Source organism: Hyperolius riggenbachi, chromosome 11 (assembly GCF_040937935.1).
Source record: "Hyperolius riggenbachi isolate aHypRig1 chromosome 11, aHypRig1.pri, whole genome shotgun sequence".
NCBI classification, from domain to species: domain Eukaryota; kingdom Metazoa; phylum Chordata; class Amphibia; order Anura; family Hyperoliidae; genus Hyperolius; species Hyperolius riggenbachi.
In genome coordinates, this window is record NC_090656.1 from 94982501 (window position 1) to 94997739 (window position 15239).

Sequence of the window (15239 nt, forward strand, 5' to 3'; positions counted from 1 at the left end):
ACAGTGGGCGGCATTGCAGGAAGTGACGTCAGTGGAGCGGGGGGACCTAGGTGAGGGAGGGGGGGGGTCAGACCCCCCTCCCCACCGCTAGGCCCAATACCCCTGTCCTGCCAGCTACCCCTCCGGCTCGGCGGCCCCCACCGGGGGGGGGGGGATCGGGGCGGCAGCGGCGGCAATTTTTTCTAAATTTGCCTCAGGCAGCAAAAAGTCTAGGGCCGGCCCTGGGTTTGCGTGCTTAATAGTAAAGGTTTGCGTGCATTAACTTTTGGGGCAACAACCCTTATGTTAGCACGTGAACTGGAAAAGTTTGATTCACAAAAGCATGATAACTGATAGCACGGCCGTGCTATGGAGTTACCACGTGATGTGACATGCGCAAAGGTTTAACCTTTGTTTAGCACGTGGGTGTAAGCCTTTACGCGCGTCACATCGCGTGGTAACTGCATAGCACGGCCGTGCTATCAGTTATCATGCTTTTGTGAATCAAAACTTTCCAGTTCACGCGCTAACATATGGGTTAGCGCCGCAAGAGTTAATGCGCGCAAACCACTTTCCAGATATTCTCAGGTCATTGGTCTATGCAACAATAATTCAGAATTTTATTTAAATGTACTACAAGATTCACATGGCAAAACAGTCACAAACCACAGATTTAAAATAAATAAAAACTATGAATAAATAATATATATATATATATATATATATATATATATATATATATATATATATATATATATATATATATATCCTGTTCTGTATGTATAATAGCTGAAAACGAATAGCCGCTTACATTCCCTAATACATGAAATGTACATGCTGATCACTTTTGCCCACATAGCCTACATCAATGCAGCCATCCCTACATGCTAATAACAAATGAATTTAATCAGACTTTGAGGGAGCGGGAAAGATGTAAACTGACTCGTACTGATGGTACTTACTGAAATTGCATAATCTTCTTAAGACTGTGAGCCTGTATGTCTATACATTTCACAATCCTTTTTCATCTGGAATTGTAGCTGTGCATTCAAAAGCACTGACATAAATAACACTGGTAAACTGTATTATAAAGCTGTTGGAGATTTCTTGTGCTGTTAGGCTGCTGTGTTTGCATTTTTCTCTGTATATATGGAAGTACTTAGTCAGCAGTAACACATATGAATATTTGTAAGCAATATTGTGGAGGGAATCTATGCCAAATGGGGGGTAACAAGTAAGGTGTAGAGTAGGCCTGTTGTAGCATTAAGTTTCCTGACAGTGATGATAGCTCATTCTAGTCTACTGTTGTATTCTCTGCATGCGATGAAGGCCTGGGCAGTTTCTAGGCCAAAAAGCTCCCAGCACAGTAGGAAAAAAAATTCCCACACCTCCTTGACTAAAGAGGGTGCAGTTACAGAAAACACATGTACAGGATACTGTTATCAATAAAATACCTTCTAAGAGCCCACTAAGCAAGGAAACTTTCAAATTAACTTTTTACCCAATTTTTTTTTTACATTTGTAAAAAAGCATTTTTTTTTTTTTTACATTTGTAAGTGCAAGAAGGTTAGTTTATAGAAACTGTTGCAGTAAAAGGAAACATTTTAACATTTTAGTACTTTTTTTTTAACAAAAAATAAAAATAAAATAATTCCTGTAAACCACCTTAAGGGCCCTTTTCCACCTGCAGTCGCTAGCGTTCACGCTGAACGCTAGCGATTGCTGAATCGCAAAACCGGCGATTCCCCGACGTTTTGCGGCCGCGATTTTGCTATGCTATGCACTGCATAGCAAAATCGCGGCAAATATCGCTCCACCGCGTGTTTGCGTTCGGGTAAAAAACGAATCGCGGTAGTGGAAATGACCTCTTGCGATTCCTATGTTAAAAAGCAAACCGTAGCGATTGTAAAATCGCTAGCGGTTTGCGACTTTGCGATTCAGCCAGTGCAAACGCGCTGGTGGAAAAGGGCCCTAAGAACTGAAAAGGTCCTTAAAATTACCCAAAGAAGGTATGTTAATGAGACTTCATAGAGTTTTCATTAACATATTGAATACAGCTTAACCTAACCCTACTCTCACACAGAACCCTCCCCTGGTGCATAACCCTAAGACCCTTACCCTGGTGGTGTCTAAACCTAAGAGCTCCCTGGCCATGCTTTACACTAACCAACCCCCTACACAAACACCGTTACAAACGTAGAAACCCTAACATATTACATAACGTAATACTGTATTTCTACATACAAACAAAATAATAGGACAAAAACTATAACGTTGCAAGTTTAAAAACAATATCATGTTTCAAAAACTTTAATGTTGTAATGTTGAAAACAATATTTATCGGGTGCCCCTATTTCTGCTTTGGGCACCGAATTAGTGATATTTGCATAAGCGCCCATGGGCAGCCTAAATTGTCCACTAGCCCCAGCGCCCAAACTTCCTGCTTCCGGTCTTTTGCATAAGGCATGCATTATAATGGGTGTGTTCTGTAGTGGAGGCTGGAAATAGCCTTAATACAAAGCCTGCATGCAGTGAGTTAGAATAACATGACAACAACGCAGTGCCGTGAACAGCCCCATAGAATTGTATGGTCAGTGGGTTGACATTCAAAATGATTCTGCAACGCAATTGACCACTGTGAACTAGCCCTAACATTTATTTTTAATTATGAAACAGTTTTTAAAGTAAATGTTTTTTTGTTTTGATTTCCCATCTGTTTTCAAATGGTACTTATCATTAAAGATGGCTCGAACCTCCGTGTTTCCGGTTCGCGAACCTTGAACTCGATCTTCTGAAAAAGTTTGCGAACCTGCAAACTTTTCGAACCGCAATAGACTTCAATGGGCAGGTGAACTTGAAAAACTACAAACACTGTTTCTGGCCACAAAAGTGATGGAAAAGATGTTTCAAGGGATCTAACACCTGGAGGGGGGCATGGCGGAGTGGTATACACGCCAAAAGTCCCGGGGAAAATGTCGGATTTGACGCACAGCAGGGTTATAATCCCTAAAAGGCAGTAATCACATTGCATTGCTAAATTGGAGGCCTAAAGTGCTTGAAAACATCTTGCGTGCGTATACATGGATCAGCAGTTAGTGTAAGTATTGTACTGCTTCACACTGACAGACCAATCTCACTGTGTAACGCATCACAAACAGCTGTTTGTGTAGTGATGGCCGGGCTGGACTGGTGCGCACAATGGCAAGAGTGCAGGGCAGGCGATGGCGGTTTTCAAGCCCATATGGTCTCGCTGAGGTAGCTCAATGACAGAACAACAGTGATTGTCCAGCTGATTGAATTTGGTCTGTCCACAATGAAGCAACGACCTTATTATCTTGGGTGTGCCCCCCCCCAACACACTCATATAGGTCATTGCTTTATTGTGATACGCAAGCCCCTTCACCGCAGCAAGGTAACGATCGTGAAGGGGAATTGACACATGTACATGTCTTTTGTTTTGTTGTTGCAGCTGCAGTGCAGCCAGAAAAATTAGGCATGCATGTACACGCACCAGAAAAATTATTATTATGTTTGGTAGCATTCAGGAATCCACCTGGAGTCCTGGACCCTGTTGGTGGTGGCCGAGAAGGCAGTCAAGTGGTCTGCAGACAGAGAATCGATGCTGTGTGGGGACTGACTTAGTCTTGGGGCAGGCAGCAGCGGCCAGCAGGCAGAGATGCTGTGTGGGGACTGACTTAGTTTTGGGGCAGGCAGTGACACGGCGTGCAGGCAGAGATACTGTGTGTGAGGACTGACTTCGTTTTTGGGCAGGCAGTAGCCCTCCAGGATCCATGCCTCATTCCTTTTGATAAAGGTGAGGTGCTGAACACTTTTTTGACCTGACTACTGGTGGTATACTACAATGTGCAGTTACACAGGTGCAGTGAAAATGTATGCACTGACTGCTGCTATAATACAATTGTGCAGTCACACAGGTGCAGGGAAAAGTTATGCAGTGACTGCTGCTATGATACAACTGTGCAGTCACACAGGTGCAGGGAAAAGGTATGCACTGACTGCTGCTATAATACAATTGTGCAGTCACACAGGTGCAGGGGAAAAGGTATGCAGTGGCTGCTGCTATAATACAATTTTGCAGTCACACAGGTGCAGGGAAAATGTATGCACTGACTGCTGCTATAATACAATTGTGCAGTCACACAGGTACAGGGAAAAGGTATGCAGTGACTGCTGCTATAATACAATTGTGCAGTCACACAGGTGCAGGGAAAAGGTATACATTGACTGGTGGTGGTATTGTATTATACAAAGTGCAGTCACACAGAGGCAGTGGAAGTTGTGCACTGAATGTGCTGGGCCTGGCACAGTACAGCAATTAGTAAGGGCCAGCTGCGACAGACAGGGCTGTATATGCAGTGTCGGTGGCACACATACACAAAAAAACACATGAGAAGAACATTAGCTTTCAAAAGAGCTGTTTTGGGGTGCTTTTCATCAACAAATATCAGCAAGGAGCAAGCTAACAGACCTCCTAATTATCGCTTTGCTCCAATCTCTCCAATGTCTCTCCCTTCTCTCACTAATACAGCAGCACACAGAGTGAGAACATGGCTGACGCTGCTGCCTTTTATAAAGGGGGGGGGGGGGAGGGGTGTTCAACCCGCGTCCGGTTAGCCACAATATTTTTTGTTTATTATGATTTCATCTTTAACCCCCGCACATTTTTCCTCACGCCCGTATTTCATGCACGCAACAAACCACTGTGAATCAAGCCTAAGGGCCCATTCACACTTGCGTTTGCAAAACGCCTGTGATTTTTGCCGACGTTTTGCAGGAGTGATTTTTCCGTGATTTCATGCGAAAAAATCACTGAACACTGCGGCGATTTTTTTTGCGATCGCATTTAGCGCTTTTATAGCACCGAAATGCGATCGACAGGAAATCGCCTGAAAATGGTGCAGGCAACGCATTTGCGTTTCACAATTTTGGGCAATTTGTGGAATCGCCCAAGTAAGATAAGTAACCATAGGATTTTATTACACGAGCGCTGTTAAAAAGCATTTTTGCCAAAATCGCGGCAAAGCGCTCTAGTGTGAATGAGCCCTTAGAGTTGTTTCCAGTGGAATCCATTATTACAGCTCCTTGATCTGCCTGGAAGAACTTGTGACGATGTTTTGCTTATGTAGCAGTAAAACAAAACCTTTCTTGAGCCTTCAAAGCTTTTCAGTCAAACCAGCAGGTGGAGCTCTGAACTAATATCAACTTTTGTTTTGTGATTTTTTCCTATTGTATTGTTGTATTATTTTATTTCTTTTTATACTATCTGAATAACTTTTTCACCCTCTATAATAAAATATAGATATGACTTGAATGTTCTTCAAAATTTGGTTGCTAGCTTATTTTTTCATGCTTTGTATTGCTCTAATGCATTTCTTTGTGTTTGTAATTTCATTTCCTATATTTTCATATCACTGAATTGTTGCACTTTTGATTTAATGTAATTTTAATGTACTCATATAATAATGGAATTGCACATTCTTTGAAAATGTTTGACTTTTTTCTTTTAAATGTAAGACTTTGTATTACATAATTTGACTTTAAAGGGAACCTGAAGTGAAAGTAAACTTATGATACAATGATTTGTATGTGTAGTACAACTAAGAAATAGAACATTAGCAGCAGCCAGCAGAGATATGAGTCTAATATTGTTTCCAGTACAGGAAGAGTTATTATTATTATTTAGTATTTATATAGCGTCAACATCTTCCACAGCGCTTTACAGAGTATATATAGTCTTGTCACTAACTGTCCCTCTGAGGAGCTCACAATCTATTCCACACTATAGTCATATGTCTATGTATGTATCGTGTAGTGTATGTATCATAGTCTAGGGCCAATTTTAGGGGGAAACCAATTAACTTATCTGTATGTTTTTGGGATGTGGGAGGAAACCGGAGTGCCCGGAGGAAACTCATGCAGACACGGGGAGAACATACAAACTCTTTGCAGATGTTGACCTGGCTGGGATATGAACCGGGGACCTAGCGCTGCAAGGCGAGAGAGCTAACCACTAAGCCACCGTTAAGAAACTCCAGTTGTTATCTATGCAATGACCTGGCTGGGATATGAACCGGGGACCCAGCGCTGCACGGCAAGAGAGCTAACCACTAAGCCACCGTTAAGAAACTCCAGTTGTTATCTATGCAAAAGAGCCGCTGATCTCTCCACGACTTTCAAAGTCACAAAGTCAGTCTTCTGAAGCTTATTGTAACGATTGGGGAATTATTTCCGTGGTCAGCGCACAAGATGAGCGCTGACACTGCGGAAATCCTCCACAAGCGTATAAAATAACAGAACCCAGCTATGGTGCTATGCACCTGTAGAGGGAAATTCCCACTGGCAGATGGAGCTGTGGAGTGCAGAGGAATAAACCCTCTGCACTGCCACAGATGGCAGATGGGAATTGTACGTTGTGAAGCAATATAGGGCAAGATAGCCCTTGGAGAGAGAGAGAGAGCACAGAGACAGAATGTATGTGTGTCCACCAATCTAGTCGCCACCCGGCGACGGTGAACACACAACAACGAAAACGAAGTGGGAACGCAATCGCAAGAATGGCGATTGCTAAAGACAGAACTGATAACAAACAGTAATCCAACACACAGGAGCAGACAGGACTAACTACACGAGGTCACCACACGTTAGGCGCAATAGCGACAAAGCGCGTGCACGGCATGGCCACATGAGAAGCACAATAGCGACAAAGCGTACCAACCCTGACTAACCAAAGAAGCACGAAAACAAAAGATAACGCGAACGCTTGCTAAACGGTTACCTCACCGAGACGATCCAGACAGACAGACAGATGGAGCAACCAGTAGCAACCGCTGCTCTGGCTACACTCCTAGACAGAGTACAGAAGGAACCACCGCCACTACCGCTAGGGCGAATGCGATCCAGACAGACAGACAGATGGAGCAACCAGTAGCAACCGCTGCTCTGGCTTGCACCCCTAAGACAGAGTACAGAAGGAACCACTGCTTCTACCGCTAGGGCGAATGCGATCCCAACAGACAGAACGATTTCCTGTCGACCACCGCTGGCGACAAGACAATCGCAACAGATAGACAGTACAAAGCAATACAGGTAACAAACAACCTGACTATGCTAACAGGAATGCTAGGGCACTCCCAAGGAACTACTCTAAGATAACAATATTAGCAAACAGAAAGCAAAGGGCTGAGACTCCAGGTAAGTTAGCAGGAACAAACCATCAGGACCAGCAAGGAATTCTGGGAGGAAATGTTTTTTATACTGCAAGCCATCAGAGGAAGCAGCTAAGCAATTTGCATGACAAGTGGATGCAAATTCCTCCCCAGAACAGCAACTCTGCAGCTTGCAGAGTGGAGACAGGTCTCTTTTCCAGGGACCTGCAGCACTCAGACCTAACAAATGGTCAAAAAGCTGTCTGCCTGTGCAGACAGCAGAGCAGATCATTACACTTATTATCTCAAGAGTCTGTCACTGTATTTTGTTTTTTTCTGCTGAGGAAAGTTCAAAAGTTCACTAGCTTGCTCTTTGAAATAATTTATAATGCTGAGTAGTGAGTAGTGTGTAAACTGAAAATGTTAGAGAATGATGCAATGTTACAAAAAAGAAAAGCTATATAACTGAAAATAAAAATATGAGCATATTTTCTTTGCTACTAATCTTCCAGTAATTTTCCGTACTACACAACCAATTAATTATATCATTTTTTTTTCGCTTCAGTGTCACTTTGACAAGGAAAGCTTTCAACATTATACATATTACTAGGAACTTTCAATCTTCTATGCAAAATGCAAAATTTAAAGGGAACCTGAAGGGAGAGGCATACGGAGGCAGCCCAATAGGACATACTGTGCAGGTGCAGCGCAGTGTGTCCGGGTCAAAGGGTGCCGACCGTGCTGACCTGGATATACAGTGGGCAGAGTGGGCGAACCATAGAAGATGGCGGGCCACGGAAGGTGCAGTAAGCCCCCCGCCAAAAAAAAAAAAAAATCACAAAATATTACCTTGTACACAATTCTATCAAAACCATTACTATATGCACATTTTATACCATACTAATTTGTAGGCAATGATGCCCTCATGCTCTCTTTCCTTATGAATGCTGGCTATGCTGCTTGTACTAACACATGTCAAAGCATACTGGTGTAGAGTGTGCCAAGCACAGTCTCTTCTGGTTCACTTGCACAGGAGCCCTCCGTATAGCATGCAGTCAGTCACCTTGCCAACCTACTCATAACAGATATATTACATAACATTTTTCTAAAAATAAGGCAATTTTAATAGATTTTGGCGAGTTTCCTCCACCTTGTCCTGCGAGCTATCTCCAGACCTTCTCTTTTCCAGCTAATTGGCTGCTTTATTATCTTTAGGTTCGCTAGAGCAGATTCAATCTGTCCTCCTGTTCCCCAGCAAAGATCAGCCTTGTTTCACTTATGCATCATTTAACGCCTTAGTTGCCCAGTGTTACATTTTTCAGCATGACGATCTGTAGCCCTTTCTAGCAGCTCGCTTGGCTTGGCTTCATTCCTAGAAGTGATATAAATATAGAGCAAAAAATTAAAATCCATTCATAATTTACAAGATTTTTTTTCTTTTTATGTTTTACATATACATGGGGATGTAATGATTTTAAAGAAGTCAAATAAAGTTCCCCAGCATACAGCTCTGTCTCAGAACTATAGACAAGAGGTAAAAGAGAGTCCTTTTCATTACATTTTTAAATGATAACATACTGTAAATAGTACTGAAATAATGACTTCTAACACTTTAACTGTGTCCTGCTGGAAGCAATAGGGTAGGAGATAAGACAGTAGAAGAGGCGGAGATAAGGGCAGCAGGTCTTGAGCAACATGTCTTCTTGCTCCACAAGACTTAAAGTGGATCCGAGGTGAACTTTTACTCATTGCATAATTGTGTTCCTTTCCTATTGTTTATAGGGCATTCATCAAGCCAAATGCTTTTTTGTTTTTCTTTTAATACTCTAATTCCCTAGAAACAAAATAAACCACGCCCACATGTTTTCAGAGAGCCTTGGCAGTAGCAATGGCTCATGGGAGCTCAGTCTGGGGAGGAGGTGTTACTAGCCATTGATTTCAGAGGCAGAGGGTAGGAGGGAGGAGGGGGATTAGGTTTTTTTCACAGGGTTAGTGATCAAGATACAGATAAGCCTGCCTCTGTTTGCAGCTAGATATGCTGTGTAAACTATCTAAACTTTAGATAAGATATATAGACAAGCTACTTGTTATAGTTAGTTTTTTATCTCGCATCCGCTTTAACAGCAGCAATGTAAATGAAAGGCGAGTACACTTTTCGTCGGATAGAAGAATGGAGGTGAAGAATAACCAGTGAAGTGCATACAAATTTCTTCTCGTCTAAGTAATCCCGTTTTTTTTAAAGCCAAACTAAAAAGACAAATTGAAAGCAAACTGAAAGCAAGGAAAGCAGTATAAGGGTAGAACAGTCATGGGGAGCACTAATGGAGCAGCAGTAAAGGGGGAACATGCAGGAAAATAACAGCCGAGAACTACAGTGGGAGGGCCCTATAGAGGGCTAATGTAAGACAAGCACAGCAGCTATGGATACTGTAGGTGAAACTCGAAAAATTAGAATATCATACAAAAGTCTATTTATTTCAGTATATATGAGGTAAAACTAATATATGAAATAAACTCATTACATGCAAAGCAAGATATTTCAAGCCTTTATTTTCTGTAAAATTTTAATGATTATGGTTACAGGTTAAGAAATCCCCAAAATCTCAGACCAATAGATTAGAATATTGCGAAAATGTTCAATATTCTAGGCTCAAAGTGTCAGACTCTAATCCGCTAATTAATCCAAAACACCTGCAAGGGGTTGCTATTTTATGTATTAGTTTCACCTTTTATGCTGGTTTCACACCAGGACGTTGCATTTTAGGGGACGTTATGGTCGCATAACGAGCCCCTAACGCAACGCCTGGTGCTCCCTGCTTTAGACGTCAGAGTGAGCCGCGTTGTGCAGCTCACTCTGGCGTCCGTGATGCGCACTCTTGGACACATGCAGCATCACGTGGTCCCGCCAGCCAGTCGCCGCACAGAGCGGCCGCTCCAGGAAGTAAACACTGCACTTTACTGAGTGCAGTGAATATTAATTAGCCATGTGCCTGGCCGCTCCCTGCTCCTCCCCAACGTTACTGAGCATGTGCAAACAGTCTAACGCGGCTCTGCCGCTTACAAAGTACTGCATGCAGTACGTTGTCTTATGGCGCAGCGTTACACTGTAACGCAACGTGGGCACTGTTAACAGCCCATTGATTTTTCATTGCTGTGCGGTGGGGTGCATTACAGGCTGCTCTAACGTGCGCCTGTAACGTCCCACTGTGAAACCAGCCTAAAATTGAAGTACTGAAATAAATGGATTGTTGCATGATATTCTACTTTTTTCAAGTTTCCCCTGTATGCTTTAATCACCTAATTCTATTTCAATTACATCTTACCCCTTCTATTTAGCACCTACTTTGTCTGCCCTTAAGGCCCTGTTCACAGTGCTCAGTTGTGTTGTAGAATAATTCTGCATATCAACTCACTGCCCATACAATTCTATGGGCCTGTTCACAGTGCTGCATTGTAACTGATTGTGTTATTCCAAGGGCTAGTTCACAGTGCATCAGTTATGTTGTAGAATAATTCTGCATGTCAACTTACTGTCCATACAGTTCTATGGGGCTGTTTACAGTAACTGATCGCGTTATTCTAACTCACTGCATGCAGGCTTTGTATTAAAGTCTATGTCCAGTCTCCATTGCAGTTCACAGTCATTATAACGCATGCGTTATGAAACTGACCCATGTGAACCTAGCCTCACTCGCTACAAGTAGGCTTTCTATTAAAGTCTATGTTTAGGCCTCTTTCACAGTGGGACGTTGCGTTTGATGCGACATTAAAGTCGCACAACGTGCCCCTAACGCAGCGCATGTAGGTTATGAAATTGGATGTTATTTTGTACTGCGTTATGTGTCTCTTGGTGCGCCGTTTTTGTCGCATACTGATGGAACGAAAACGGCACATGCGTTACATTTAAAAAAAAAAAAAAAAAAAAAAACATTACTGAGCATGTGCAACACACATAACGCAGCAAATGTATTGCTAAACGCACAGCATGCAGCACTTTCTAAATATTGCTACACATTACACACAACGCAATGTGTGCACTGTGAATGTCGCACAGACTTTGTATTGCGTTAGTCTGCGTTATACGTTTTTATAATGTGTGACTTTAACGTCCCACTGTGAAAGAGGCCTTAGTCTCCATTGCAGAACACATGCGTTATAATGCGTGCATTATGTGAACACTGACCACTGTGAATCTAACTTAACTCTCTTAGACCTTAAAGAGGAACTCCAGCCTAAACAAACATACTGTCATAAAGTTACATTAGTTATGTTAATTAAAATAGATAGGTAATATAATCTCTTACCCACACTGTTTTAAAAGAACAGGCAAATGTTTAATTTCATGATGGCAGCCATATTTTTGGTTGAAAGGAGGTGACAGGGAGCATGAGACACAGTTCCAACTGTTTTGTGTCCTGAGCACCTCTCCCAGTTACTAGGCAATGTGAATAACAACATAGGAAATCCCATCATGCTCTGCACAGCTTCTTTGATGGGTGGAGCTTAGCTAAAAATGCAGCTAAAAATTATGCTTTGGTAAGAAAAACAAAGTTCTGATGCTGTGAAACTGTTAAATAAACACCAAGCCTTTTCAGTTCTGCTGAGTGGATTTTTAGTCCGGAGGTTCACTTTAAGCGTGCAAGGGCAAGGACCTCTATTCTACTGAATCTTGTATTTGCTGACTGAACTATTTGTTTTCCTCCCTTTGCTTTATTCAAATCCTTTTTTAAAGGTTCATTACAATATAAATGTATGGTAATTTCTATTCTAGAAGATACATATTCAAATATAGAATCAGTAACCTATATAGGTGTATACCCATATAGGCATATAACAATCTGTACACATGGTAAATATATTAGTTAAAACAACATAGAGTCCACCCTGAGCCCAGCCTAGGCATTGAGTCTCACCTGTATGACAACCTAACCATAACGTTTATAAGCAAATGACTGAATCTGGGTATAATATAGGCATATTGAAGCTTGCATGGCCGAAAGCAACTGAATATCCAAGCCAAGCAGCAGTCATATATAAATTTAAAGAGGAATTAATGCGTAACATTTTCTGCATGCGGGCATAAGCATCCGCATACACTACGCTTCGCACTACGCGTAATTGCGTATTTTAATGCGTAGTCTATGAAATGGATACGAAGCAAATATTTGATTTCGAAGCCGTAGTTTGGCAAAGCGTAATTGCGTAAAACTACGCGTAGTTCCAGCATAGCGAAGTTGACTGACTACGACCATCCCTGAATCCCACATGCAATAAAATAAAAAGAAAAGATTATTCCATATTACAGAATGCATGTAAACCATAAACAACTGTGGAAAAACAGAAATTAACCAGAATAGCTTACCTAGGCTAGGGCACAAAGCAGTCTACACCCCACAGACCTAGTGCCAACATTACAGAGAAACCACTTATACATTGTACAGATAGTAGTTGCTTGTTGTGTACCTTATACTTCTGGAAGCAGAATAAGAAAGGGAGAACGTTAGAATGTAAATAGAGAAGGTGGAAAGAGAAAGAAAAGAAAAAAAGAGAGAAAAGGAAAGAAGCAGAAAAAGGAAGAGATATAGTCAGATGGGGTGGAGCATTGCTGAGAACCCGAGCCGTTTGAAGATAAGCAACTAACACAAAGGGGCCAAATGAAATCTAAACTATAACGTTAGGGTTAATAGGTTAATCTATTATATGGGCTTAGTGCTTTTTGTAAAATGATGCGTAGTGATGGGTGTTTTTAAATCTATTCCAACTGGACCAAGTTTCCTCATATGTCTTCTGTGTGTTGTATATGCAAAGTGTCAGGTCCTCCATTTTCTGAATCAGGTTAACTTCTTCAATCCATTCCAGGACTGAAGAGGGGATTTGAGATCTCCAGTGTTTTGATATTAATAATTTGGCCACATTTATTAATTGCCTGATGGCAGACTTTTTTTCACTGAACCATTTATGTTTACAAGATACAACTCTTCTGTGAGCCATAATGTCCTTATTTGTATATGTAACTTGTCTGTAAATGTTTATCTGTTCAGTTCAATGGAATAATTTGGTACGCTATATGTTAATAAGAATAATACCCACAGCCCTCATCACTTCCAGCTCCACTGCCCGATCCTCTCCAGGTCCCCCGTTTGCCCCTCCAGGTCCTCCAGATCATCTGCTTTGCCTCTTTATGCGCTCCAGAGTTTCTCCAATTCCTTTCCAGGTCCTTCAGATCCTGTCCTCTTCAGGTTGCCTAGGTCCGCTGCTCTGCCTCTCCAGAACCTCTCAAGATACGCTAGTCCAGATCATCTCCTCTGCTTCTCCAAGTCCTTAATATCTTCTCCTCAACCTCTCCAGTTCCACCAGTTCCACCAGATCCTCTCCCCTACTTCTCCAGGTCCTCTGCTCTACCACTCCAGATCCTTCAGATATGTTCTCTGCCTCTCTAGGTCCTCCAGATGCTCTCCTCTGCTTCTCCAGGACCTCAAGATTCTCTTCTCTGACTCTTTAGGTCCTCTAGATCCTGTCCACTTGATCTTCTTAAGTTCAGTGACCATCCTTTTTTATCATCTGCAATCTCCACTCCACTGTAAATCATTGACAATAATAGAGTGTCAATGATACATTAGTTCACTGTTTCTGCAGTGGAGAAGAATCCCAAAAATAGTTTCATAGAGAAATTGGTAGAATTTGTGTAGAAACAGCTGCCTGGTAAATTATAATTTAAACTATGGTAACTTCCTTCTTGTTGCTGGAAACACCACCTCATAGTTTTCTAATTACTACCTTAACCACTTTCGCCTTTTGGACGTTGCTGATACGTCCAAAAGGCTGCTACTAAGCTACTGCGTGCTCCCACGTGGTATTGCGCGCACATCCAAGCGCTTCCACGCCTCTGCCCATTAGCCTGGAGATCAATGAATGGGAACATAGAAGCCGTGATCTTTCTAAAGAAAAAAATGTTTTCCATCCTCCCTATACTTCCTGGAAGAGAGCGCTTGCTTACAGGACTAAAAAAAAAAAATGTGACTGTGGCCATCTCGTGGCCAAATAGTAAAACTACATCTATATAATTTTTTTTAAATAAATACAATTTATTACATTTAAAATTAACTGTTTACCCCCCCCCCCCCCCCCCACACGCACACACACACACACACACACACACACTCCAAAAAATACCCAAACACATTTTTTAATTTTAAAAAAATGACAATAAAAAAAAACATAAATAGTTACCTAAGGGTCTGAACTTTTTTAATATGCATGTGAAGAGGGAATATTACCATTATTTTTTAAATTATAAGCTTGTGAAGGGTGATGGATGCAAAACTGTAAAAATGCACCTTTATTTCCAAATAAAATATTGGCACCATAGATTGTGATAGGGACATAATTCAAATTGTGTAATAACTAGGACAAATGGGGAAATAAAATATGTGGGTTTTAATTATGGTAGCATGTATTATTTTAAAACTATATTGGCTGAAATCTGAGAAATAATGATTGTTTTCCATTTTTTCCTTAATATTCCCGTTAAAATGCATTTAGAAAAAAATAATTCTTAGCAAAATGTACCACCCAAAGAAAGCCTAATTAGTGATGGAAAAAAAACAAGATATAGATCAATTCATTGTGATAAGTAGTGATAAAGTTATTGATAGTGAATGAATGGGAGGTGAAAATTGCTCGAATGCATAAGGTGAAAAACTGAAGTGGTTAAACAACCCTCCCATAACCTGAAGATGTAATGAAGAAACCCCAGCATTTGTTAATGTATACCTATGCTGTAGCCCATGACATGCTATTTCTCACATAACTTGGACATTTTTAGTGTGTTCAAGTTGTGGTTAGTTACAGCAGCAACCCTTTCAAATCTGTCTGTCTCCTCAGAGAGGCGAAAATCTCAAAGCTTGGAAAATATTTTGAAATAGTTATTTATTGACTGTCTGCTGCTCATTATTTTAATGCATGTGACTAAGCCCCATATAGTAACTCCTAGGCCTACAGTGACCTTTATTTCCAAACACATGGGCAGAGCACTGAGGTGAGGCCTAAAAGCTTTTGTACAACCCAGGAAGAGGTAAATAATCACACTCTGGG

The 15239-nt window shown here is 41.4% G+C and overlaps 1 long non-coding RNA gene across 3 annotated transcripts in view; it reads right to left on the minus strand.

Annotated features, from left to right (window-relative positions):
- The window catches only part of LOC137539148 (uncharacterized), a 413808-nt gene that overhangs the window by 102278 nt on the left and 296291 nt on the right, over positions 1 to 15239 (minus strand). For all 3 annotated transcript variants that reach the window (XR_011024932.1, XR_011024934.1, XR_011024930.1), the window contains one exon: positions 8296 to 8517. This is a non-coding gene — a long non-coding RNA (uncharacterized lncRNA). The remainder of the gene's footprint in view (positions 1 to 8295; positions 8518 to 15239) is intronic.